The sequence below is a fragment of the Podarcis filfolensis genome (genome assembly GCF_964270895.1).
Source record: "Podarcis filfolensis genome assembly, chromosome: 12".
In the NCBI taxonomy this organism is placed as follows: Eukaryota; Metazoa; Chordata; class Lepidosauria; order Squamata; family Lacertidae; genus Podarcis; species Podarcis filfolensis.
In genome coordinates, this window is record NC_139614.1 from 10,633,513 (window position 1) to 10,660,854 (window position 27,342).

General features: G+C 42.5%; 1 long non-coding RNA gene across 4 annotated transcripts; it reads right to left on the reverse strand.

The window, feature by feature from the left end:
- Positions 1-24,005: 24,005 nt before the first annotated feature.
- LOC310745597 lies at positions 24,006-26,924 on the reverse strand. Of its 4 annotated transcripts, none has more exons than XR_014540205.1 (3): positions 26,143-26,924; positions 24,601-25,732; positions 24,006-24,241 (listed from the first exon to the last, which is right to left on the reverse strand). It is a non-coding gene; the product is annotated as an uncharacterized lncRNA (long non-coding RNA). The 4 variants fall into 4 exon arrangements; XR_014540206.1 differs by having other exon boundaries at positions 24,601-26,064; XR_014540207.1 differs by having other exon boundaries at positions 24,601-24,969; positions 25,614-26,924.
- Positions 26,925-27,342: the final 418 nt, after the last annotated feature.

Here is a 27,342-nt window from a genome sequence, read left to right on the forward strand (position 1 = left end):
AAATGAGCAGATCAAACGAAAGGGAATTCTTACCAGTTAGTTTCTTTAATAAACACAGCGAATGACAAAAGGAAGCATCTAACCAGAATGGCGGTGCTCCCAATTAAGGCTCACTCCCCCTTCCGTCCCTATTAATCTACCATCACTCCTACGTCTTGTAATCTGAGCTTGTAGCCTCTGCGCTTTCTGTTCTGACACTTTCTGAGCTCTCTGTGACTTTGGGGAAGGGGGGATGAATACTATCCAAAGACTGAATCTGTTAACCCTCTCTCTCTTCCAGTGTTTCTTCAGTTAGCTGTTCCCCATCCAGTACTTCCCAGCTTCTGCCTTCTGAACTGTGCCCCTCTGCAAACCATTTCCCCAAATCTATACTGTCCTTCTGCTCCTGGGAAGATTCAGGATCCTGATCAGGATCAGGGGGAGGGGGAGGCTCCCACCATTTCTCCTCTGTGCAGCCCTCCCCAGCACAGTCCTTGACAATACCTCTGTAACTGCCGTCACGCTACTGGGTACAGCAGAAAATTGGATTGAGCTGCCATTATATGGCATGCACATGTACAATGCATGGGGAAGAAAGGCAATTTCATAAGACCTCTCGTTATATTTTAGGATACGTCCCTATTGAGCAGCTTGTTTCCCTGCAGTTCCCATGGCTACAATCATGCTTACCTCCATCAACCTCTTCTGCTAGGAGCCTGAAAACTGTGAGACACAGATGGTACTCCTTTGAGGAGGAGAGGCTATGTTGACTTGGTGGCCTCCTGTTGTAGATCTTGAGTAAGCCCGGGATCCACATTTGAGCTGGCAGATTTCAGCATCGTTTTTCCAGAATACATATGTTAGATCCAGCAGTCGGAAATTATGAATCTTTACTGAACGCTTGGCTACATATTTATTTTTTGTCATGGCATGACAAACTATAGCTCAGGGAGCTCAGCAGGGATAACAGGCTTTGGACTGTCCAAATATGACAGGGCGAAGTTATTTTTAAGTCCACCACTTTGTACTCGGCATGTAAATATGTTTGCAAACTCCGTTGGTGGTGACAGTTTCCTGTGAGAAAGCCTTACTCTCCGAGATACCAGGAAATTTTCCTTTCATTGCATTAATAATAATACAGGTCATGAAGACTGAAGTCAAGACCAGTACTAGAAATTATCCCAGATACAAATACTTAGCAACTGATAGAGATATCTAGAAATCAATTTGTCCACGAAACAAGTGATATTAAAGAAGGAAAATCAGGTATCACCATAGCAATGTGCTGACTGCGCATCTATAATCAATCATTGTCAAATCCTAGGAGAGTGATGGTTAAAGAGGAAGAAGATAGAAATCCCATAAAATTTGATCAGGATCTCCATGCTTATTAACAGGGAATTTTTAATGGACAAAACCATCTCAAAGAACAGTAGGAAATGTTGCTCTTTTGTAGGCCAGAAAGAAGGCATTAGAGGAGAGAAGGTTAATTTTCTGTTTGCTTAGGCCTTAGGGAAAAGAAAAGTCTACAGATCTTTCAGATGGTTAAACACCAAAGGAGGAAGAAAATTGCTCGTGTAAAGTGTCAAAATGTAGCACCAAAAATAGAGAAAACCAGTGAGGGAAATATTTTGAAAACCTCAGGGAAAGGCCAGAACCTTTCTTCTCCTTCCCCCCTGCACCTAAAGCTAGATTCAACGTGGAGGAAATCTTTTAGGACTTCAGTGTTGTGAATTAAAGGGCATCTTTCAAGTTGCATATGGCAACGTTGGACTGGGAACTGGTTAGAAAACTGGAATGAAAATCCATAGACTGACTCTTAGTGATCTTTTACGGTCAACTCTTTTTACTTTCTAAGAGATGGACTTGACTCTCCTGACAAAATGATGCGGATGAACACTTTTCCAAATGGCAACCCAATTTCTTGTTATATGATGAAATGCAGAATTAAATTCACAGCTTTGACTTGCTCAGGGGACAAGGGGAACAATGTAAACACAAGCTGACTCTGTGGCACAGCTAACTCTTCCTGCAAACTGCTGACCTCTCCTGGGGACCCCAGTTTCCTAGCTTCTACTGCTGGTCTCTTAAATGCTAGGAGCCAGTCCTGGCTTTGTAAAACCCAGGAAGGACAAGACATTGGCCAAAGCGCTAAAAGATTTCAGAATCTCCTGTTTCAAAGTCTTTCCTCCTGCGGGCAGCTGCCTGAATTATGTATCCCAGTAGACTCTGTGAGGATAACAGGAAACTCTTGCCATGTAACAGAACAAAATAAAATCAAGCCTGTGCAATACGTGCTACCTGGCATCAGTAATTACAGTAAATAAGCAAATGGTCTTTCTCCTTCCATTAGACAAACAAGGCAATGAATCAAACGCATTTCTATTCAGCCTAATTGTAGCGCCTAAAAGAAACACACACATAGCCTGTAAATGTTATATGCTCTGGTTTGGCCTGCCAAGATGTCAGAGCTAGTTAGAGCAGAGGTTGTTCCAACTGGTTAAGAGGTGAGAGCACTTCAACAAGAGTGCTATTGTCTCCTTAATGTGGAAGATTGCTCCTAGTTATTCTAGAAAATCATAATTCTTTTGAAAAACAAATTGGACTAACTGCTCATTTGGACCAATAGCCTAATTTTAGTTGGTGCTTTTGTTTGTAAATCAAATGCATTCATAGCTGGAAACTTTGTGTCTGCATTCCTTTGCATTACACTGTCTGGGGGATGCTGATTTTGCTTGCTTGGACAAGGGCTTCCCTGGAATGAATTACAGAACCCCAGGGGGTGAGAGTATAACCAAAGACTTTGCACCAGTGTTGAATCATGACCCCAAGCCCACCAGTGAGCTAGAACAGCCCCTAATGCTCCTGCAAATGCTATCTGACTTCAGCATCCAAATAACTGTACCGAACAAAGCAGTGGTGTCACTCAATTAAACATTTTAAGAGAAACTTCCTAATGGAACTAGTTCTCCTTCTCTGGAGGTGTTTGAGCAAAGGCTAGGCTACTAGCTGTCAGAACCTGCACCAAGAAGAAGAAGAAAAGGAATAGGAATAGGAAGAGGAAGAGGAAAAAGGAGGAGGAGGAGCAGGAGAGGAGGAGGAGTTTGGATTTGATATCCCGCTTTATCAGTACCCTAAGGGACGCGGGTGGCGCTGTGGTCTAAACCACAGAGCCTAGGGCTTGCCAATCAGAAGGTCAGCAGTTCGAATCCCTGTGACGGGGTGAGCTCCCATTCCTTGGTCCCTGCTCCTGCCAACCTAGCAGATCGAAAGCACATCAAAGTGCAAGTAGATAAATAGGTACCGCTCCAGCGGGAAGGTAAACGGTGTTTCCGTGCGCTGCTCTTGTTCACCAGAAGTGGCTTAGTCATGCTGGCCACATGACCCAGAAGCTGTACACCAGCTCCCTTGGCCAATAAAGTGAGATGAGCGCCGCAACCCCAGAGTCGGCCACGACTGGACCTAATGGTCAGGGGTCCCTTTACCTTTACCTTTAAGGAGCCTCAAAGCGGCTAACATTCTCCTTTCCCTTCCTCCCCCACAACAAACACTCTGTGAGGTGAGTGGGGCAGAGAGTCTTCAAAGAAGTGTGATTGGTCCAAGGTCACCCAGCAGCTGCATGTGGAGGAGCGGAGACGCGAACCCGGTTCACCAGATTACGAGACTACCGCTTTTAACCACTAAACCACACTGGCAGCAGCTGGAGGAGAAGATGTCCTAGTTACTTTCCTGCACTTTGCTTCTGTTGTGTGTGTGTGTGTGTAAAAAAATTACTTTCCATTTAATAATATACATTCACATCATTATTATCCACTCCCTGCCTATCGACTTCCTTCCCTCCCGCCTCATGGCTTTCAAAATTAACCTTTCTATCATTGCATTTTGTACGTTTTCCAATTCTAACTACACTCATTACAAAATAGCTCAAAATTTAAATAAATATAGAAAGGTAGAAAAATTCTCATTACAAGTCTTCAGGCAACCCTGCTAGTGATGTTAATTGCTTACAATAATCTTTCAGATATCGTATATATTTACTCCAGTCCTTTCGGAATACTTGATCACGCTGGTTTCGGATTTTTCCTGTCAGCTTCGCCAGTTCTGCAAAGTCCATCATCTTCATCTGTCACTCTTCTTTCGTTGCTGCTTCTTGTTGTTCCTATTTTGGGGCTAGGTGAATTCTTGCCGCAGTTGTTGCATACATAAACAGTATTTATCTTCCCTTGGTATCTCTTTACCCACTATACCCAATAAAAAGGCTTCTGGTGTTTTAACAAAAGTATTTTTAAACATTTTCTTTGACTCATTATATACAATTTCCCAGAAAACCTGTAGTTTATGTATTCAATTAAGCATGATGAAGGACTGGAAATAAATCAGTAGCCGTGTCTTTGCCTTCCATTGGATGCCATCCTACAGGGCCAACTTTCCATAGGCTAAGAACTAACGGGTGGCAGGTTTGCCAAGAGGGGCAGAGCTGAATGATGAAATCATCGCTTGAGCCACTGCAGTAAAAGGCTGGTTCACTGGATTAGGCTAGCCTAGTTCTCTCTCTTTGTTGATGACCCTTCTATCCCTTTGTTGCTTTCTTTGGAAACAAGATTATGCATTCCACTGGCATCTATGGCGCTGGGACAGAGTTCCTGTCAAATGTATTTGTGTTAGGTCTACGAGGTTCTACTTATCTGGAAGTGTCAATTGAAAGGAGCTGGGGCGAGTTCCATGAAATGTCAGGAGTTTTTTTTCCTCCCTTCTTTCAGCTGCTAAAATTGCAATGAAATTTAATCAAAGAATTGGCTGTTATTAAAGCAGCTGCAGCAGATGGATTCACAGCTGAATGGCACATCACTCTCAATTCCCATTGTCCTGAACCTTTGATGCTGACCAGAGCCTCTGCCAAAAAAATACCCTCTAGTCGCCAAAAACTAAGGAGGTTGGAATATTTCTCGCAGCCACCTTATCAGATATAGATGCCGCCTTCGTGCTATATGCACTTTATGGGTATGTATGAGTGAATTATGCCAGAAAAGAAAGGAAAAGTCATAATGCTAAACCACGGTTTAGTGTGACATGAGCAAGTCTTGATCTTTCCTCTTTCCACTTTTGATTAACGACATTTGCCATGTCACCCAGACCCATGGTTAATCTCAACCATGATTAGTTCAAACAAAGCAACTTTAGTAACGATAGTTTGAAACTGGCTTGTATGTCTTCTTCTCCAGAAGTCATTATTGAAAGTTTTGTTGTTGTTTAGTCGTTTAGTCGTGTCCGACTCTACGTGATCCCATGGACCAGAGCACGCCAGGCACTCCTGTCTTCCACTGCCTCCCGCAGTTTAGTCAAACTCATGCTGGTAGCTTCGAGAATGTTGTCCAACCATCTCGTCCTCTGTCATCCCCTTCTCCTTGTGCCCTCAATCTTTCCCAACATCAGGGTCTTTAAAGGACAAATTATATGCACACTGAACATGGTGAGACGTAAATAATAGAGAGAAAAAGCAAAGAGAAACAGAACCCGTGTAAAGGGGGGGAGGGGAAAAAACCCCAAAACTGTATACTTTACAAAGTTGTTATTGTACTTCACTGTATCTTAACCTCTTACAGTATTTGTTAGAATGGATTCCAAATATAACTCAATTTGTCCATGGCAAATGCATATGCAAGTTGTTCATATGTTGCGAGTTTGTATAAGTCCAATCGAGGAAGGGAGCCGCATTTTTATTTTTCCAATTTATCACTATCAGTCTTTTTGCTGTGATCAGGACATGGAAAGTCCACTCATATTGTTCTTTTGTAAGGTTTCATGTGATGGGTATATAATTCAAAGGGATATTTTGCTCTGTAAATGTAAGTTTATTCCATACAGTTCTGTTGATAGTTTCAGTTACCTTCTGCCAAAAATCTTTCAATGGTCTTCAAAAACCATTGAAAAAAGAATGAAAAAAACATATGTTTTAGAGAAGCATTATCCCTATTGCATCTCCAACAGGTAAGATACCTTAGATAGCCTTTTTAAAAAACAAACCTAATGGGATCCAGTATATGCTAAATAGTATTTCACTATATTTCAAAAATAAAAATGAAACTGGCTTGTTAAAAATGAGCCATAGTTATTGGCGATGACTGTTTGTCCAGCTGGACAACACGAGATAAGCAAAAGTGAAAGAAGGAGTGAAATATACTCAGAGTCGAGAGTCAATTTCATGCTCTTTATTCAGCTCATAGTGGTGAGGAGGAATGAAATGTCCCCTCAAAGTATCTGCTTTATATACATTATTTACACAATGGGCTGCACATGATTGGCTAATTCCGGAATTCTCCTGTAGGCCAATCAGGTTGTGGATTCACTTGAATCTGGAGCCGGATTGGGTGGCTCCTGCAGACCAATCATACTGCTGCATTCTGAATCCTATTGTTCTAGGACCAATCCGACTGCTGCCTTTTGGATCCTATTCAACTCAGTACATAACAAGGAGCTTCCAAACTCCTCCTCACAGCTGCACAAGAAGATAGGGATTCCTTAGACTTGTTCTGACATGTTGCGCTGACCATGCTGGAAGAACTGCAGTAGATTTTATCAACCAATTCTTCCAGCTCAAATCAAGAGTGGCTACCAAACATTTTATTAATGGACCATGTTGGTTGGTTCCTTTGTTCAAGAGCCTATACTTTGCATTTAGAAAATCCCCCACCTCTTAGCTCCTAGTGCATGGCCACAGGCCACAGCCACAGTGTGCTCAAGTGACTGTGTGTTGGGTGTGAAACATTGAATCTGTCCTACAGTTCTCATGTGCAAACTTCCTTTAGCTTATTTGGGTCGTCGTCTTCTTCTTCTTCTTCTTCTTCTTCTTCTTCTTCTTCTTCTTCTTCTTTTTCTTCTTCTTCTTCTTCTTCTTTTCATCGGCAATCACTTGTAGCCGAGTAAGATTGTCTTTCATGAACACGGTCTTAACAGTGACTGTGGAGGCCAATTCTGGATTCACATGTCCTTCCACAGTGGGGACATTGGTTTCCGGGTGGGAGCTGATCACAGCGAGGGTTTGCCAAGCGTGCCTCCTAAGCATGCTTTTCCGTTTTGTCCTGAGTTTGAGCATCTTCAAAGCCCATGACACCTTTGGTAAAGGCTGTTCTCCAACTGGAGCACTTGCAGGCCAGTGTTTCCCAACTGTCAGTGTTTATACTACATTTTTAAAGATTTGCCTTGAGAGAGTCTTTAAACCTCCTTTGTTGCCCACCAGCATTACACTTTCCATTTTAAAATTCGGAATAGAGTAGTTGCTTTGGAAGACGATCATCAGGCATCCGAACAACATGGCCAGTCCAATGAAGTTGAGGTTGAAGAATTATTGCTTCGACACTGGTGATCTTTGCTTCTCCCAGTACACTGGCATTAGTTCGCCTGTCTTTCCAAGTGATTTTAAAAAATTTTCAGAGACACCATTGATGGACTCTTTCCTTTAGCTTATTTGAGTCTCTTTAAACTCCTAATGTCTCTGGCTGCCTAAATTGTACTTATAGTCAGCCACACTGGCATTCTATGTATGACTATTAATTATACACAAGCGATGTGATTATAGTGGAACCTCAGGTTGCGGACGTAATCCGTGACGGAGGCACGTCTGCAACCAGCAGCGTTCGCATCCTGAAGTGCTGCGTCTGCTCAGGCACCGGCACGATTTGGCGCTTCTGCGCATGCGTGAGTGGCAAAACCCAGAAGTAACCCATTCTGGTACTTCCGGGTTTCCCACGGTCTGCAACCCGAAAACACGTAACCTGAAGTGGCCGTAACACGAGGTATGACTGTAATATCACTTTAGACACACTTCTCTGCCCTAGTATCCAATGTAGGTTAAGGATTCTTGATGCATTTGATCGTTTTGGAAATGACTGCAATTTAAATACAATATGTGGATGCTGTGATCAGAAGCCAGACTGTTGATGGCTCCTGTCCTCCTTTCAAACAGAGGACTCCTTCAGACAGAGGACTTCCAATAGAAGATTGTCCTCTGCAAACAGGGCACATTGGCATCTGAACTGTAATTCCATGAATCACAGTTTGTAAGAACAGTGGAAGTCGTAATAACTAAAGTTTCAGCTTAAGATCCTGGTGAGAATATTAGCTTTATGATGACTCAGTAAGCTAATGCAATCCTTCTCTTCTTCCATCTCATTCTTTCCCCAGAGAAGACTAATTGCTGATCTATGGCTGAGAAGTCTGCAAAGCATCAGACCCCATTTCCCAGAGCATTTACATATGAGCTCAGTTCAATCAGTGCAACCCTCCTCATCGCAATGTGATAAAATGAACTCTCAAGCTCAAGAAGAGGACAACTGGAGGTCATAGTGCTGGACAACCAAATTGATAAAATGTTTTAATATGTGGCAAACATTCAGGAATGCAAGGGATGAATTTATGAAGCACTAAATGTATTTTCCCCCAAACTGCATAATTTTCCCTGAGAAATAGAGTTAAACCAACAACATATATTTACCATTAGCTTTCAAAATAACCTCCTTCAATGGATGTATTTATGTTATTTGAGAAACTGGATTAATGTCTAATGCCATTGTTTTGGGTCCAGCACAACTTAAAAACAAAACAAAACCCATGTCTCCAACTTCCAGCAGCAGTAAAATCTCACCCCCACACAGACCACTTGGTCTATTGCTCTCTCTCCTAGGAGGACATGGCATCCAGACAAGGGAGGTTGGAAAAATCCCACCCATTTGTCTCTATGGCAACAAGGCCACCTCTTTGGACATGTAAAGGATAGTACTTAACTGGCCAGCTGGGACACAGGTGGCACTGTGGGTTAAACCACAGAGCCTAGGACTTGCCGATCAGAAGGTCAGCGGTTCGAATCCCTGCGACGGGGTGAGCTCCCGTTGCTCGGTCCCTGCTCCTGCTAACCTAGCAGTTCAAAAGCCCATCAAAGTGCAAGTAGATAAATAGGTACCGCTTCAGTGGGAAGGTAAACGGCGTTTCCGTGAGCTGCTCTGGTTCGCCAGAAGCGGCTTAGTCATGCTGGCCACATGACCGGAAGCTGTACGCCGGCTCCCTCGGCCAATAAAGCGAGATGAGCACTGCAACCCCAGAGTCGGTCACGACTGGACCTAATGGTCAGGGGTCCCTTTACCTTTACCTTTAACTGGCCAGCTAAGGCCATCATCTTACAATGAAACTGGTCTGGACTCTTCTGTGGGTTTCCTCTTTATAAAATCTAACCTCACACATACAGGATCACAGGTTTGGGAAGGGAACTGTGTGTATCGTCCAGACTAACCCCCACAATCCTATAACAGTATTGAACCAGTCTGCCAACGTTTTTAGGCAATGGGTGAAGTGAGAGCCGTGACTGATAAGTGAATTGTTTGTGGACACCAGACAATAGGAATCTCTGGGGTTCTAAAGAGCTGTTGGTTCCCCTCCACTCTAGTTCTCTTCTCCAGCTCCTTTCTTATTTTCTAGGTCCTTGGAATCTCTGAAATTTGCCCTTCCTTTTTTCCTGTCAACCAGGATACACCCTTCCTGTGGTGTGCTCATCTGAGATCAAATACTCTCTAGATGTTGTTTTCTGCACATGCTCCGGCACATTAAGGGGATGTAAAAGAATCCCTCTCTGCTCCACAAAGGAAAATGTGAAAACTTTGCAAAGAGAATTAGCCATGTCTCCTGCTGTGCTGGAGCTCAAGATCAGGCACTCTTTAAAAAGTCACTGTCTGGTTAACTTACAGTGCAATGGTATACATGTCTGCTCAGATGCTTCATTCAGTACAAGGTGTTTACCCTTTCAGCACCATCTATAGACAACAGTCATCTCCGGGAAATACAACTAGGCAGGCGGTCATTTATCTTCAGAATTAGTTTGTTACCAGAGCAATATATAAAGTTGTCTTTGAAATAAATTATCATGGGTTTCAGTGTGAGAAGGCTGGTGACAGGCGCAGACATCTTTCTCAAACAATTTTTATGAGAAGGACATGCCTATACCCAACAATTAGGTCATCAATGAAAACTCATCTGTCAATAACAGAGAGATGTGCCGCTCCCGCCTCTTCACAGTTACTCATATGAAAGCCACGCTGAGTTCAATGGCCTTCCTTCTCCCAAGTGAGCAGTCACAGAGGTGCTGCCTTAAGCTACTCGTGTTGTTTTCTATCTGTGGCAGGCTTCGGATGAAGAACGCCTCGGGTAAAAATAAGTCTCACCATTACCATATCAGCAAGCTTCCTAGCACTGCAATGCATCACCGTTAGAATACAGCATTAAAGAACATGAGAGCATGCAAAGCCCAAAAGGATTCATTGCTTCCTGGTAGACAGGAGCCTGCAAGGGAGGCGTATTAACTGTCAGCAGAGAAGTCTGCTGTTATTAATTAATGTAGCCGATGTTCCCTTTTACTGAAATAGAATAATAAACTCCGGTATCTAAGCTACCCATAGAGAGAATGTTTCTGTGTAGCATTGTGAGAAGTGCCACAAGCACAAAGAACTAATCAGATCTCCTTCCATATTATTGTTTCTTAAAGTTAACTTAGGACCTCCATATGTACTGAGGTTATGGGTTTCTCCTAGCTACAACCATTCCTTTCACAGTCAAATATGACGAGCATAATAAATCCAGCCTGTGGCAATGGTCCTCCAAAGATCAAGCAAAGAGCCTGGAGGGAAATATGCGAGAAATTAATTGAAGAAGAACACAGACAAGAAACAAAATGCAAGGAAAAAGCCTGTCCGTTAAAGAAGGAATGTACAGAATACATGTCACTGAGCTTGCTAACTTTAGATTTTTAAATTCTGGGTTGAGCTAGAGGGAGGAGCTTAGCAGACTTGGGGAGGTAAAAGAGTGGCGTGAAAGACTGGGGTGAAAGATCAGCTGGCCACTTAATGCATCACCCCAAATAAAATGAGGAAATGCTGTTAGAATTCCTGCTCCATGGTTGCAGTCATGGGATTGTTGTCTTTCACATGACGGTGTATGTTTTGGCTCCACAGAGTGGGAAGTGAGGGATGGATGTTTGTGTTACTGTGTTCCTTGAAGTGGGACTATTGTCCTTTGTTCTTTTTCTCTTTGCTCTCTGATGCTAGAGAGAGAGGGAGCCATGTTGCAGTGCTCCGTGTGTGTTTGTATGTAAATAAAGTAGATTAGCCAAAATGCTGAGTTGCTGAGGTCTGTCACACAAACTGCGAAGCCTCTGCGGATCCCTAAGTGTGCCAATGTCTGTTGGCATTGGTTGCTGTGATGTTCGGGCAAGGGAAATCTTTCAAAGCTCCTGAACAAAAGACCAGGAGGGAGAGAACCTGCCAGTCGGGCATGTCTCTCTGCCAGGGTCCTACACAAGAGTAGGACGAGCTCCTGACAAATGCATCACCAAAAAATTAGACAGAAGTGGGCACAGAGTCACATAAAAGCTGCATATGCTATCTGATATACCTAGATGCAAATTTTAAAATAATGACTATAATTTAAATGTACTGCTACACCACAGCAGTGGTACATTTAAATTATAAAGGGATGGTTTCAGAAGGATTCACAATCTTGCCTATGGGCAGCATGCATGAAAATCGCATGTTCCTAGAGCATACCTCTAGATTTTACAAAGGCTTCCAACTCGCAGACAAATAGGTCTGGGGGAGGGGGAAATGTGCTTGGCATCTTCAAAGTTGTTTGGGGTTTTTTTGGTGTGTTTTTTGAGGGGAGAACTAAAAAAGATTTGCTTCCCTCTCTGTGGTTTTGTGAGTAATGATTCTGTTATGAAAATGGCACATGTCTTGGGGGCACCCCTAGGAAAATAACTTGCAAAATTCCAGGAAGATGGGGAAAAGATGTCGTGCTGGGGAGTGTCCAGCTTCTATTCTGCTCAGTGGGCACCAAATATTGCAAAACTAAGTGCAAAGTTGATTTGACAGGTTGGGCATGTGGCACAGAGACAGAAGGATGTGAACACACAGCGTTTTCCGATAAATCCCCAAAGAGCGCCAAACCAAAATGATTGCAAAAGGAGCACAGTCCCACCACTTATGGATCATGGGGTCCCCTTCAGCATTTTGGAGATACAGTATGCTTAATTTGGAAAAGCGTAAGTGGAGTCCAGGGTCACTGGGCTCAGTCTGATCAGACTGATTTGCATGCCTGTTGCGTCTTCCACATGACAGCCCACCAGAGTCCCCCAGAAAAATGTGCCTGGGGCCATTGCCCCAGCAGGCCCCCCCCCCCACTATGCCCCTGCATGTGAGTCAGGGGTGGGAAAACATTTTAAGCCCAGGGTCTACATTCCTTCATGGACAAGCTTTTGGGAACTTAAGTTCAGAAGCGGGCAGGGCCAGAGGCAAAAAATGAGTAGAACAACAGTTGCAACCTTTACCCTTTGAACAGTGTACAGTGGTACCTTGGTTCTGAAACTTAATCCTTTACGGAAGTCCGTTCCAAAACCAAAGCATTCCAAAACCAAAGCATTCTATGGGCATGCTCTCCCATAGAAAGTAATGCAAGAAGAATTAATCTGTTCCAGACTTTTAAAAACAACCCCTAAAACAGTTATTTAACATGAATTTTACTATCTAACGAGATCATTGATCCATAAAATTAAAGCAATAATCAATGAAAAGGTAAATTAGGGAATATTCGCCAGCTGCAGACCCACTTTAGTCCAAATCTGAACATCGAATGGAAGCATTACAAGGTCTCATTCTTTGGGCTGGCCTCAATGTTTAGCTGGGGGGAAAGTTGGGGGTGGAGATCTATTGAATGCTTGATGTTTGTTTTCATTAACCACCCTGTGGCTTTGCGATGAGGCAGGTTTCACATATAAATGAATGAATGACTGCAATCGCTCTCATCGTTGAGTCATTTACATCCTTATTTAATGCAGTGGGATTTAGTCAGCGGCAACATGAGGTGTTGCGCTTCTGTTTGTTTCTACAAGTGTGGAGAATGAGGTGAAAATAATAGAAAAATCACATAAATTGACAGGCAGGTGAAGGAAGATAATTTATCATCCCAAGGAGCGGCTGTCATGATTTTAAATGACTTGACATCACCACTGAATAGAAGCATGTTAGTCCAACAGCCTGACATTGCAAATCTTATTTTTGAAAAATGTCAGCCTGTAGCAAAGCATTTAATTTTTGCTCAAGTCAACAGAAAGTTGTCAAGTTGATGTATACAAAGAAAACTTAAAAAAAATAAAATATCTTTGGTTAATCATTTTGTTTGGTTAATTGGGGGCAGGATAAAGCCCTGTACAGACTTATCAGAAAATAAGTTCCATTGTAACTCAGTGTTTCCAGATAAACATGCATAGGATCAGGCAGCAAATTGTACAATGAAATTATGATACTGTGTCTACTTTTGTTATTCAGAATATATGCATGTGTTTCACTGCTTTCCTCACACATTTCAGTGCTTAAATGAAAAAGAAAAATCTGATAAATGTTTCTGGAACCTCTCTGCCATTTTAAAGCACTTGCCACTTGCTCTTCAGAATACAGTGATGGATTGCTTCAGTAACCGACACAGGAGTATTATATTCAGGGGATTCTTGTTGTCTTTGAATTATCACTTGCACCACTTTGTAAACCTATATCCAATGTCCTTGTTACTTGTCTCTCATACATGGCTGCCTTGGCAAACTTCCCTGTAAGTAAAACTGTCGAATTTACCTAAGGACAGAGTCAACTCCCAGTTCAACAAAAACGATCTGAATCCTGTCTCACAGAATAATATGAGAATTGACTTTTACTAACCAGCATTCTCAAGAATTGTTTTCAGAATGGAAATCTGTTTTCTCCACCTCTATATTTAATCTGGTTGTTCCATTATTTTGTAGTGATGGGAGTGTACCACATGGAAAGTAATTCTGTTTCCAAGCCATTCCCTTTAAATTGTGGAAATTAAGGCTGCAGTCATATACACCAGGCAGAGGGCCCTCTCAGTAGTGGCCCCCACCCTGTGGAACGCCCTCCCATCAGATGTCAAGGAAATAAACAACTATCTGACTTTTAGAAGACATCTTAAGGTAGCCCTGTTTAGGAAAGTTTTTAATGTCTGGTGTTTTATTGTGCTTTTAATTCTGTCGGGAGCTGCCCAGAGTGGCTGGGGAAACCCAGTCAGATGGGCGGGGTATAAATAATATATTATTATTATTATTATTATTATTATTATTATTATTATTATTACCATTTACTTGGAAATAACTCCCTGTGAGCATAGTTGGACGTCTGAGAAAACATGTACAGGATTGCACTTTTAGAATTAATTTCCACACTGCTTTCTTTTTCTTTTCGCACAGGTGTAGGTGACTAGAGAGGAAAATATGTTCTATGTTGACAATTTAATGGATGAAAACCTTATTGAGTGTCTATTTTGCCAAGCCTGGAAATCACTATACAGTGGTACCTCTGGATACGAACGGAATCCATTCCTGAGCCCTGTTCGCATCCTGAAGCGAACGCAACCTGCGTCCGCCGCTTCTGCGCATGCGCGCGACGTCATTTTGACCGTCTGCATGCGCGAGCGGCGAAACACGGAAGTAACGCTCTCCGTTACTTCTGGGTCGCCGCAGAACGCAATCCGAAAGCGCTCAATCTGAAGCAACTTCAGCCCGAGGTATGACTTTACATTGCAGCTCCCAAACACATACACATGCAACAAACTAGGCACAATTCTCACCTATGGCTTGGTATGAGAAAGGGCCACCATTCAGTAGCAGAACATCTGTGTTGAGTGCAGAAGGTCCTGGATCCCTAGGATCTCTATGCAGAGCTGAGAAGCTTTAAGATCAGTGCCCCCATTGGAGGATTAGTCGTGCCATGTTGCAATCCTGGATTTGCGTGAAGTCAGGGAGGGATAGGGGAGCAAATGAGAAGACAGGTTGCTAATTGAATGGGAGTGAGGAGGAAAATGGCAGTTTAAACAAAAGCAGAGGTTTGAGTGAAGCAGGGATGGGGGGAACTGGCTTTTTAAAACAGTGACAGAGTTTGATTCTTTATATCATTTCCCAGAATGCTTTTATCACCTTACAGGACCACCACATATGGTGAAGAAAAATGTTTAAAATAACCTTTATAAAGAAAAACCAGAAGCTTTTTTTATTGGGAATTGTAGGTACTGATATCCCAAAGGAGAAAAAAAGACTTTTTATGTATGTAACAACAGCCACAGGGATGTTACTAGCCCAGAGATGGAAAGAGGATGAAGTCCCTACCAGAGAGGAATGGCAAAGAATAGGCCAAAATGGCAAAATTGACTGGAAGGCTCAGGAACCAAGAAGACAAAAACTCCAATAAAGAATGGAGAAAATTTATAATTTATTTAGGAGACCACTGTAAGCAGATGAAAACATTGGCAGGATTTTAACAACACTTGTATAATGTAGCAAATATTATGGTTAATATGGAAAGATACAAAATAAGAATTATGAAATAATGTGCAGTTGAAAAGGTTAATAATAATGGTGGGAAGTCTGGCGATTCAGAGAAATCTCTAAATATGGGTATGTGTTTCATATTGTTATAACTCTACACTTGTAAAATAAAATAAAAATTCTTTTTTTAAAAAAGAAGAAAAGAACATTGACAGAGTTTGAGTAGAATGTGCATGGTGGGAAGAGGGAACAAAGGGGTTAATCTGGAGCGGGTGGAGTCAACAGGGGTACAGCTATTTTTGTGTGTGTGTATCCAAAGAAATTCAATGCCTGACCAAATTGTTAGTGACAACTGAAACTGTCCACAAATGCCACTTTTCATATTTCGTTTTAAATACATAGGGAAACAATCGAGATTGCCTGCCTCCTAGTAGTATTCCTCATGTCCCGGTGTTCCAATAATATTCCTAAAACTGGAGTATTGTGGGAAATGTCTTGCAATGACTACTGACTTCAGCATCTCACAATCTCCTTCAATTAGTGCCGATTATCGGTTTCTGATAGAACAGTCCCATTCAATTTGGCTTACGTTGACTATCTATTTTATTCTGAAAACCCCTCCCATAATACAATGGTACCTTGGGTTAAGAACTTAATTCGTTCTGGAGGTCCGTTCTTAACCTGAAACTGTTCTTAACCCAAGGTACCACTTTAGCTAATGGGGCCTCCCACTGCCGCCGTGCGATTTCTGTTCTCATCCTGAGGTAAAGTTCTTAACCCGAGGTACTATTCCTGGGTTAGCGGAGTCTGTAACCTGAAGTGTCTATAACCCGAGGTACCACTGTATTAGACTATTAAATCGACGCAACATTGGGTGTTCTGTGACCTGAAAGGGTTTTATTTTTAATTTTTCATCTTTTCGCCATATTGCCTCAGGAACATATTTCAGCCGTCAAATACCTCAGACATTCACAAAGTGGCATCAAGCAGCTTCTGTGCGATGTCATTTTTACAAGCCATAAGTAAACATCTGGGGGGGAACCTGTTCAACAGAGCTGGCAGGAAATGTGGTGACATATTTTGAAAAGAGCATTTAGGGCCTCATGGGAAACCTTCAAAAACATTATTTCTGAAGAAATAAATACACATTTCAAGTTGCAACCTTTATCTTTTTTCTTTTTTTTTAATACTGGGGCAAATTCTGTTTTAACAACATTATCCCTTAAGAGTGACTCTGTCATTGGTCTCTGATCATCATTTGAAGCTGTGATCTCCTCCTCTCTTGGTCTTTTGTAACCCTTAGCAGTCCCCAAGATGCATAAAGGTGTGAGGAAGAATGCCAGAAATGGAACATTTCAATGGGGAAGACCAAGGATAGGAAAGAAAATTCCAGAGCTTGTAGATTATAAGCCAAGGGGAGGCCAGTTACCCAGTCCCCCACCCAAAAAAACCCTCAGACTGGGGTAAAAGCTTTAACATGCTGGAGGCAAAAGCACAAAGCAAAAGCAATTCCATGTCTCAAAATATTTATGATAAGGTAAGGTTAGCACTCAGAAATGCTTGGTCTCAGGCTACTGCTGGTTATTTGAGTCCCCGTTGCTACCGTACCAAGTTAAGCAAAGTTTATCAAGTTAATTGTGAATTACTGTATCCAGCACCTTAATTTTAAATAAGGTAAACCACAGAGCCTAGGACTTGCCGATCAGAAGGTCGGCGGTTCGAATCCCCGTGATGGGGTGAGCTCCCATTGCTCGGTCCCTGCTCCTGCCAACCTAGCAGTTCAAAAGCACATCAAAGTGCAAGTAGATGAATAGGTACCGCTCCGGCGGGAAGGTAAACGGCGTTTCCATGCGCTGCTCTGGTTCGCCAGAAGCGGCTTAGTCATGCTGGCTACATGGCCTGGAAGCTGTACGCCGGCTCCCTCAGCCAATAAAGCGAGATGAGCGCTGCAACCCCAGAGTCGGTCACGACTGGACCAAATGGTCAGGGCTCCCTTTACCTTATATATATTCAAACTAAGTAGTGTTGATAGGATGGAGATGTAGGGATGATCCCTGGGTCCGGAGGACCCTCCTCACCCGCAGGCAGCCTCAGCCTGCCTGCACTCATGACCTTGGGGTGCGGGGCACACTCCCCCTCACAGACAAAGTCACAGCTGTCTGAACATCATGCCCTCTGTCTAACCTTTTGCGTTCTCAGTAGTCTGCGGTGTCCTGTCTGTGACCTTTGTCTCTGAGACCTTTTGTCTCCTTTGTCATACACTGTGCAAGGGGGAAATGATGCGGTGGAAACAGGTGCCAAAATAACTTTGTACCACCCCACGGTCTCGGGACTGGAAGATGTGTAAAGGTCACAGCCCAAAATGTATCTACCTGGGTTTGCATATTTGTGTCAATAAAAGGAGCCTCCACAGAGCTGGCCAGCAGCTTGCTTGCAGCTCACCTGTGCGCAGCTGACCTGCATTATCAACTCCTGCCTCATGTCCTTCACTTCATGGAGATACCAAGGTTAGAAGTCTTCAGGGAACTAGCTTCTAGGAGCCGAGCCCTTCGGGGGGCCCTATATTTTTGATGTAGGGGCCAGCACCCCCATTGTCCTAAAAGTGCAGAGCCGAACATGGCATGCCTCCAGAGATTGGCTCCTCCTCCTGCTGCTGCAGCAGCGGAGGGGAAGGAGGGTCAAAGTAGCCTCCTTCTAGTGGCGGGACGAAAAGGAGGCGGAGAAGGAGCCACTGGCCATTGAGCTGCGTGGCTGCCATGTTCAACTCTGCGCCCAGCTCCTCCCAACAACATGTTGGGATTTTGCCTATGTGCAACTTCCCACAGAGGCAATTAAGAGTTGGCTGAAGGCCAAGAAGACTGAGCAGAGGGAGTTATTCTGCCTAGAGATATGGGGCCTTGGATACAACTCTGCTATTGGTCGAGGTCTCCACATAGGTATGATGACTCATGACCTTCCTTGGTTGGTTGGATAGTTGCTTGGTCAGTGTGGTGTTCTGAGAGTCGTTTGGAGTTTGTTAAGAGAGAGAGTTTAAGATCTGTGTCTGTATCTTGTATATAGTAACTTGCTGTAAATAATAAACACCTCTAAGTAATCAAGTTACTAGTAGCAGCGTCTTGTTCCTGCTTCATCCTACCTGCCTGCAACTGATTGCTTCTGGAAGTCTGCATATGCTCTGCTATATTCAACTGGGTCTGGCTAATATCCTGCACCAGGTGAAAGTTGCGAAACATCAATACATCATGCATGTGATGTCACGACATTGCGATGTCACACACACAACATCAGCCCCGCCAATCACCCTCGCAAGCCAGCGCCTCTGGAAGACTGGCTAATGATGTTTGGCGCTATTGCATGAAAGGTCAAACTGACATTATCAAGGCAAGACAGACCAGGCATCATGACAACCGCTTTACTGGAAAGTGGAACCTCTTTATATAACTTTTATAGCCACCTTTCTTTTCTGAAAAAAAGCGTAACTACGATTTCCCATCACCCTCAAGCTTTTTCGTTCTACCATAAACTTGCGTCTTGATATGTCAATGAACTCAACTGGCAACCAATCAGAGTGGGAGAGGGGTGGGATCATCATCCTGCCTTGTGGCTCATAGAGTAAGGCAATGAGAAAGTAGTTGCAACAAACCACAGTTGATTGGGGAAACTAGCAGCTAGCTGTTGGAGTTGAGTTGTCATTGGAACAGGAATGGGGAACCAGTGACCCTTCGTATATTGCGGCCTGCCATCATGCCCACGGGTCAGGGATAATGGCAGTAGTAGTCAAACATGGTCTGGATGTTTCTTTTCAGGTTTCATTTCCTGGAATAGACCAAAGATCTTGCAAACTAAAGGCCATCCAGGGTTGTTTTTTAAAAATAAATAAATTATGTTATAATCACACGGCCCTGAGGACTGCCACAAAATGTGATGGTTCTGTTGTATAAATAATGGGCCACCAGAAAAATAATCAGATTTAATGTTGATGAAGATGAAGATGAAGTGAGCATTGAATTAAAATCTTTTGAATCTCACCCTGGTGCCAAATTCATCAAAAAGTATCCTCCTCTTCTTCTCATTTGATCACCAGTTGCTTGCACAGCAATATAGAGATGCAGACACACCAGTGAAACAGAAAACCCTGAACACTACTCAACATGATGGTTATTGAAACTTCCAGGTGGGCATATTCCATTGATTTTAATAGGCTTGGGAACAGTCCATCAAGACAGAAAACTCTGTTTTGCTGCCCACCTGCCTATCTTTAATAGAAGAAGTGGGGGTTGAAAAATACAGCAGAATACTGCTTACAAAGAGAAAAATAATTACTGCTCTGTGTTAATCATGCCTAAGCATACTGTGCTTCAATTGCCTAGTATTATTCTTGCTCGAGTGTCTTTTATCTTCCTTAGCCCACTTGGGTACACTGTAACCCAAGTATGCTTAATATACAATAGAAATAATTACTCTTGGAGTGATTTGAAGAACCTGGCAGCACCCCACAAATTGAGATATCCAATCAATATTGTGTTCTGCTAAACTATTGTATTTGACGATGGTGAAGCAGATGGAAGCCAAAAGCACATCATTCAACTGGAACCACTGATTGCTGTTGGCGGGCCTCTGGACAAGGTCTTGCAAATAAATGCCGAATTTGTAATTCTGTTGGTGGCTCTTGTTTCCAGATGTGTGTCCCCCACAAACAGATTTCAAAAAAAGGAACAGCACCTACTCTGTGACTTTCCAGTTATTCAAGATAACTGCTGTTTTAGGACCTCTTGAAGGCCTTCTTAAGGGACGCGGGTGGCGCTGTGGGTTAAACCAGAGCCTAGGACTTGCCGATCAGAAGGTTGGCAGTTCGAATCCCTGCGATGAGGTGAGTTCCTGTTGCTCGGTCCCATCTCCTGCCAACCTAGCAGTTCGAAAACACATCAAAGTGCAAGTAGATAAATAGGTACCGCTCTGGCGGGAAGGTAAACGGCGTTTCTGTGCGCTGCTCTGGTTCGCCAAAAGTGGCTTAGTCTTGCTGGCCACATGACCCGGAAGCTGTATGCCGGCTCCCTCGGCCAATAAAGCGAGATGAGCGCCGCAACCCCAGAGTCGGCCACGACTGGACCTAATGGTCAGGGGTCCCTTTACCTTTACCTGAAGGCCTTTTTAGTAGTGGCACCAGTGCTTTTTTCTGGGGGTACGCAGGGGTACGCATACTCCCTGATTTTGGCCTCATTGAGGGCAGTATTTCAATATGAGTAGGAAAGTAAGGGTACCACTGAACATTTTTTTAGAAAAAACCACTGAGTATCACCCACCCTGTGGAACACCCTCCCATCAGATGTCAAGGAGATGAGTAACTATATAACCTTTAGAAGACTTCTGAAGGCAGCCCTGTGTAGGGAAGCCTTTTGATGTGTAATTTTTTATTATAATAAATGTTGTAATACATGTTGCCCAAAAATGGAAAGAAGAAGAAGAAGTCCCAGCAAAAGAAGAATGGATACAAAAAATTATGGAATATGCAGAAATGGCGGAACTTGCTGGAAAAATAAGAAATCAAGATAGCAAACTTTTTATAAAAGAATGGAAATTGTACAGGGAATATTTACAAACAAATTGTAAACAGATAAGAACATTGGCAGGATTATTTTCTAATAACTTGCAGTTATATAAGAGTATATATTTAAAGTAGATGAATAAATGAGCAAATTAAGTTAATTTGGATATGCAGAAAATATTAAAAATAAATTTAAGGAACCACAGAAAGAGGGGGAAGGAAGTTAAGTTTTGAAATTTTAAAATGATTGTAAAAGTATTGAAATGTATAAAACAAAAAAATCATGAGAGAGAGAGAGAGAGAGAGAGAAATGAAAGATACATACACCATCATTTACAACAGGGTAGGCCAAAGGCATGATTTGGACCTCACCGACTCCCCTCTTTAATATGCTTCTCATTCAAATATTCAAAAATGCAAGCACCAAACCCAGCAGAGCTATCTAAAAGGCAGAAGACAAAGACAGCAAGGTGATAGGATCTATGCAGAAAAATTAAAGGTGAGAATGCATCTCCTCCCAACCCCTGCTTTGCTTAAGACAATACTTTTCTGCCGAAAGCACTGACAGACATGCTGCTAGCATGCCTCTAATAATGTATTGCTTTGTAAGTGCTTAAAAGTTTATGGCAGCATGAGAAAATAATCTGAGACTGAATTGCTGCCAACAACAGAATTTTATAGTAAAATAATGTACAGTGGGCAGGACCATTTTACCAGGCTGGGGGAAGGAGCCTGTGGAGCAGACAAGGAGCCATCATCCTTTCAGTACAGTGGTACCTTGGTTCTCAAACTCCTTGGTACTCAAACAACTTGGAACCCAAACACTGCAAACCTGGGAGTAAGTGTTCCAGTTTGCAAACTTTTTTCGGAAGCCGAACATGCTCCATTTTGAGTTTTACACTTCTAATTTGAGTGCCACACTTCCATTTCGAGGTCTGTCTGGTTTTGCTATTTATTTTGTGTTTTTGCGGGTTTTTTGTTTGGTTTTTGTGACTTCCACTCTACCAGCTGAACTATCTACCCCTCAGATGATTTGTGCCAAACATGATGAGAAAACCTATTATTGGGCCACCAGTTCAGAGCAGGGCCATAGCACTGGGGAAAGGTGGGGGATTAACCCTTTCCGCTGCGCTATTTCCCAATCCAAATTGCCTGGTCGGGTGTGGGGCTGAGGTCCATTCGCCCTCCCCATGAAATATTTGAGGGGGCTGAGACACCCCAAAGTTGATGGGCATTGCCATTCAAATGGTGTGTGTTCATCACATCGTGTGATTGATGGGGTGAGCTCCCCTTGCTTTGTCCCAGCTCCTGCCAACCTAGCAGTTTGAAAGCACACCAGTGTGAGTAGATAAATAGGTACCACTGTGGCAGGAAGGTAAATGGCATTTCTGTGCGCTCTGGTTTCCATCACGGTGTTCTGTTGCACCAGAAGTGGTTTAGTCATGCTGGCCACATGACCTGGAAAACTGTCAGCGGACAAACGCCGGCTCCCTCGGCCTGAAAGCGAGATGAGTGCCACAACTCCATAATCACTTTTGACTGCACTTAACCATCCAGGGTCCTTTACCTTTTTACCTTTACTGCTAACGGAGTATCTGGAGGAGTGGAACGTCAGCTTTCATCCTTTTTGGTGTATTCCAGCCAAATGGAATACATTACTGGGAATACTCTGAATCTCCTTCTGTAGAATCACTCAAAAAACGTGTTCAGAAAGGGCAGACTATCTGATTCAATCTAACTTTCAGTAAAAGGAGGTGAGGTGGAAAAACACCAAACATTAAGAGGAACTGTGTTTTTTTAAAAAACAAAATAAAAGGAATAATTTAGATTTCCATGCAGGTGTCTATTTTAAAGACAACAATAAGTTGTCATCACAGGCACTTAATGAAATGTGAACATTAATGGATTCCTTTTGTTATTTTCCAAGTCTGTGCCTCTTTTTTAAAAAATAAAAAAGAGGTTTGCGATGAAAAATATAAAATGGTGCCATGACAAATAAATGCTTACGGGTTATTCTTCTAGCTCTGAAACAATGCGAAAAGGATGGAATCGACACATTACTTTGGTTTAATTGTGTGACTCCTATTGTGGAAAAAATGAAAGAAAATTCTGGTTTAAACCAGGTGAGAGAGGGTTAGACAAAAGCATAAGCACGGCATCATTCCTGTTAGAAACTTGACAGAAATTATAGTTGTGGCTTTCACGGATACCGTGAAAATTAGTTTGAAAAACTAATGAGAAGAGGTGGTTTGTGAGGGGAGGGGCCCTGTGCTCTACATCAGCCATCGGGGCAGCATGGGTGGGGCTGTGGGGCTGACCTAGAGGGGACAGGAAAGGGACATGGCAGCAGGCAGCTCAGCACAGTGGAGACACAGCAATGGGCACTATTGGGTGCTCCTGGCACTGTGCCCACACCACGTTAAGCAGCAGCAAGCAGGGTTGGGAAGCCAAGTCGGCAATGAAGCCCAGTTCCTCCTCCTATTAATGGGAAATCATTTCTCAAGTTGCGACATGCCATAGTTCTCATGAGGAACTAAAGGGTGTGGGGAATTTGACCACACCCAAGTCCTCGAAGGAAGGCAGGGAGCGATGCGATGCTCCTTGACACATGGGCAAAAGTTGTAGGCAGCCGTCTCCTTGCATAGATGGGTGCCTCCTTCATTCCTAACTCATCTGCATCCATCCCAAGAGATGTGGCTTTCATAAAAAGAGAGCTCAGGGAGGTGAAAGAAAGGGCAAGTGCAGGCAAAATTCATTAACTGAACAGGACACCCTATTAAGTCAATGACTTTGCTCTGACGCATTAATGTTGTACATGACAAAAGTACCAATGTGACCACTTTCTTTTTTTCAGTGGCTTGACTGATGAGCACCAGCGACAGAAGGATATAAACCAGTATTTCAAACCTGGTATTTTCAGATTCCATAGGATTTCCTCCATTAAATGGCTAATGGTTTCTAACAACGTAAGTAACAGCAACTTAAATGGTGACTACACAGACACCAATAAACTAAACAGTGACTCTGGCAACCTTCTTCCTTCCTTCCTTCCTTCCTTCCTTCCTTCCTTCCTTCCTTCTCACATATCTGTCCCTATTCACTGACAAATCATGGGGAAATGTTTGATGTTTTATTTGTTTTTAATATTCTGTTGGGAGCCACCCAGAGAGGCTGGGGAAACCCAGCCAGATGGGCAGGATATACATAAAAAATTATTACTATTATTATTATTATTACAAAGTTTAACAGCAGACACATAAGTGGATGAAGAACTCTTCCACTCCTTCCAGCTTGCCACCCTGAAGTCCATCTTCCCAAGTACTTTCTGCCCAACTTGCGGAGTTGGAGCCTGTCTGGGGATAAATTAAATAAAGGCAATGGACCTGCACACACTTTAAAATACGACATTACAACTCCCACCCCAGCATTTTCAGGGCAATTGGGGACTATGAACGAGCAGAACAAGAGGCTGATGCAGCAATTAGTTTCACAGTTGACAGTGAAATATCTGCTCTAAATCTTTCCAATGACATTCTATCCATAAGAACGTTCTGGAGAACTGTGGAGCACTGGTACATTGTTGGCCCAAATTAGATTCATGACTCTTGTGCCCAGAGCAGTCTTGAGGTATAGCTTTAATTTCTAAAGTCATCCACTAGAACAAACTCAATTAAGTAAGCAGGGCACTTGCATGATCATAAACTCAACTTACCTATTCATCTTTTGTTGCCTTCTCCTTAAAATACCATATCTAGTTCTGTAGATTCATATTTTTTTCCACTCTGAGCTGCATTCTGTACTTTTCTCTTGCGAAAGCAATGTCGTGCCAAAGAATGGTCCGGTGATTCAGAGATTGCATCTCAAATTTTCTGTTTGAGATATTGTTATTCAGTGTATTTATTGCTATCTTCATGTATTACTACCTGTAGATAATAGAGATGCATTTTCTTGGCCCACTCAGATATATTCTGAAAACTCACAGCGAAGGGACTCTTATCTATGAGAAGGTCAACTGAAGACTCTGTGACCCAACTGTTGCTTGACATTTTTTTATTTAATAGGCTATTTCTGTAGACCTTTTCTGTAACATTTTTGATAGAGAAGTCATGGTCAGACAATAGATAAATCCTCCCAGAAAACAGAAAACAAGGTATACTGACATAATGAATTTTAAATTACTCATGTTCATAGTGATTGAAAAACCTATATTTATATTTTCATTTCAGATCCTTACCACTCATTGCTTTCTGTTTAACTGCTTTTGCGTCATTCCAGTGCCCAGTCCGCTAACCAGACCCAAGCATTGTTCCCCCAAAATACATAATTTACCGTTTATACAGAAAACCTATGATAAAACTTAATGATGTTTAGTCTCCTACCTATCTTAACCTGCACAAAATGATAGCATTGAATGTAAAATATTAACCAGAGTAAATTGAACTACAGTGGTATCTTGGTTCTCAAACTTAATCCGTTCCAGAAGTCTGTTCCAAAACCAAAGCATTCCAAAACCAAGACATGCTTTCCCCTAGAAGGTAATGCAAAATGGATTAATGCATTCCAGACTTTAAAAAAAACAACCCTAAAACAGCAGTTTAACATGAATTTTACTATCTAAAGAGACCACTGATCCATAAAAGGAAAGCAATAATCAATGTACTGTACTATAAAATAAATAAGACAGTATTGTAGATGATAAAATTTAAAATTATTATTTTTTCTTACCTGCACTGATGATAGTCCTTGTTTGGATGGGGGACTTTTATCCATTTCTGCAGTCACACAATCAATCAGTAGCTGAACTGGATTCCACACAGTCACAAAAACAAATGAACCGAAAAAGCCTCAAAAACAAAAACACAAAATAAATAGTAAGAACAAAAGTGCCAAACTTAATCCATTCTGGAAGTCCATTTGACTTCCGAAATGTTCAAAAACCAAGGCCCAGTTTCTGACTGGTGCAGGCACCCTGGAAACAATAGACAACAACCGCATCAGACGTTTGGCTTCTGAAAAATGTTTGAAAACCGGAACACTTACTTCTGGGTTTTTGGCGTTTGAGAACCAAGGTACCACTGTACAGTGATCTGCCATTTTGTGCAGCTGCTAGTGATTCGTCAGTACAAAGCTTGCTGGACCCACACTCCAAGGTGGTGGTGGGTGATGGTATCTTTCCCTTGGAGAAAAAAGATACCCCATCCATGATAACCCTAGTGATTTAGCTATCCTTCATCCATTAAAGCACCCCACCTACCTCTCACAATGTCCTCCTTCTTCCCCCATCCTCTTCCTCTGCTGCTGTAACCATCTTCTCCTGGATGACTCTACAAACATTAAGCACCAACACTGCCAACTGTAACCATCCCACTTCTGCTCTCTCTGTTGACCATTGTTAGGTCATAGATATACTTCTAGCCCAGCATCAGCCAATCACACTGTTCAATGAGAATTCTAAACCCACACGCAGCAATTGAAACAGTCCAACCAACCGTCCTTTTGCATACTGAGAATTTTAACCCTTCCTCACAGCTTTTGGTTCAGACCCAAGTGACAGTTAAACTGACTTTCAGTGGACCAGGCAGAGAACTTCCTACATCAAAAACATTACAATGTACACTACAATCGAGAGAAGACATGGCACAACGCCCATTAAAACCTGATTCAGTTAAACAGGACTCCTTTGCAGTGTCCTGTGCGACTGAATTAAAATGATTCAACAGCATATCCCTCTCTTTTGGGAATGTAATTCTTTGAGCAGCGTAGGAAACCTTGACGGATAAAATGAGCTTTCATTGAGGAATGCACAGGAAAATGCAAAGGAATGTAAAGGAAGACACAAAAGACCAGCTGGACAGAGAATCCAAGTTCCCCAAAATGCATTTACTTACCATGTATACAGAAAACCTATGATAAAATACTACATTCTGAGTCAGATGTAGCATATTAGCATAGTTACCTATCTAACCTCTCCAACAAAATGACTAAAACTTTGAACTAACTTACACTATACCTATAGAAATAAAACAAAAAATCAAATCCTACCTGTGAATGTGATTCACAGCAAAGCTAAATATAAACCTAAGTACAGTGGTACCTCGGGTTAAGAACTTAATTCGTTCTGGGGGTCCGTTCTTACCTGAAACTGTTCTTAACCTGAAGCACCACTTTGCGTGCTGAGGTCCCCCAAAACACCCCTACCCCAATAACTCACACATCACTCATAAATTTTTGTTTAAGGTTTTTGGCATAGTTTTGGCCACAACTTTATTAAACATACAAATTGTGAGTGGTTGCTTAGGCATTGGTTATGACTAGCTGTCCCCCCCGCCTTGGGGGACAGCACTGACTCCCGGATTCCAGCGAGAGCCAGTGTGGAGGAACAAGATCAGGGATAACTGGAGCTGCGACACAGACCCTCAGCTTCTCCCCGCATGCTCCCAGGAGCTTACGCGGC